General features: G+C 48.3%; 1 protein-coding gene across 1 annotated transcript in view; it reads left to right on the forward strand.

Annotated features, from left to right (window-relative positions):
* Positions 1-774, forward strand: part of LOC107569914 (limbic system-associated membrane protein-like) — a 220,058-nt gene that overhangs the window by 2,644 nt on the left and 216,640 nt on the right. The gene's annotated exons all lie outside the window — the stretch shown is intronic.

Consider the following 774-nt stretch of genomic DNA (forward strand, 5'->3'; position numbering starts at 1 on the left):
CTCTACACAAATGACTGCACATCTAAAGACCCCTCTGTCAAGCTCCTGAAGTTTGCAGATGACACCACACTCATCGGCCTCATTCATGAAGGTGACGAGTCTGCTTACAGTCAGGAGGTTAAAGTGCTGGCTGTCTGGTGCAGTCTCAACAACCTGGAGCTGAACACCCTCAAAACTGTGGAGATGACCGTGGACTTCAGGAGAAACCCCCCTGCACTCCCTCCACTCACCATCATGGACAGCACTATAATGACAGTGGAGACTTTCAGGTTGCTGGGCACCACTATCTCTCAGGACCTGAAGTGGGACAATCACATTGAGTCCATTGTCAAAAAGGCCCAGCAGAGGTTGTACTTCCTTCACCAGCTGAAGAAGTTCAACCTGCCACAAGAGTTGCTGAAACAGTTCTACTCCGCCATCCTTGAATCCGTCCTCTGCACTTCTATAACTGTCTAGTTCAGCTCAGCTACCAAATCTGACCTCAGAAGACTTCAGAGGATAGACCGGATTGCTGAGTGAATCACTGGTTCAACCCTCCCTTCTCTCCAAGAACTGTACTCATCCAGAGTGAGCAAAAGGGCTAGCAAAATCACTCTGGACCCCTCACATCCAGCACACTCCCTCTTTGTACTGTTGCCCTCTGGTCGACGCTACAGAGCTCTGAGCACCAGAACGACCAGACACAGGAACAGTTTCTTTCCCTTAGGCAATCCATCTCATGAACACTTTACAATAATCGTGGAACACACAACACTAGTATACATTATTTATTTA

The sequence above is a fragment of the Sinocyclocheilus grahami genome, unplaced genomic scaffold (genome assembly GCF_001515645.1).
Source record: "Sinocyclocheilus grahami isolate Dianchi unplaced genomic scaffold, SAMN03320097.WGS_v1.1 scaffold1395.1, whole genome shotgun sequence".
Classification (NCBI taxonomy): domain Eukaryota; kingdom Metazoa; phylum Chordata; class Actinopteri; order Cypriniformes; family Cyprinidae; genus Sinocyclocheilus; species Sinocyclocheilus grahami.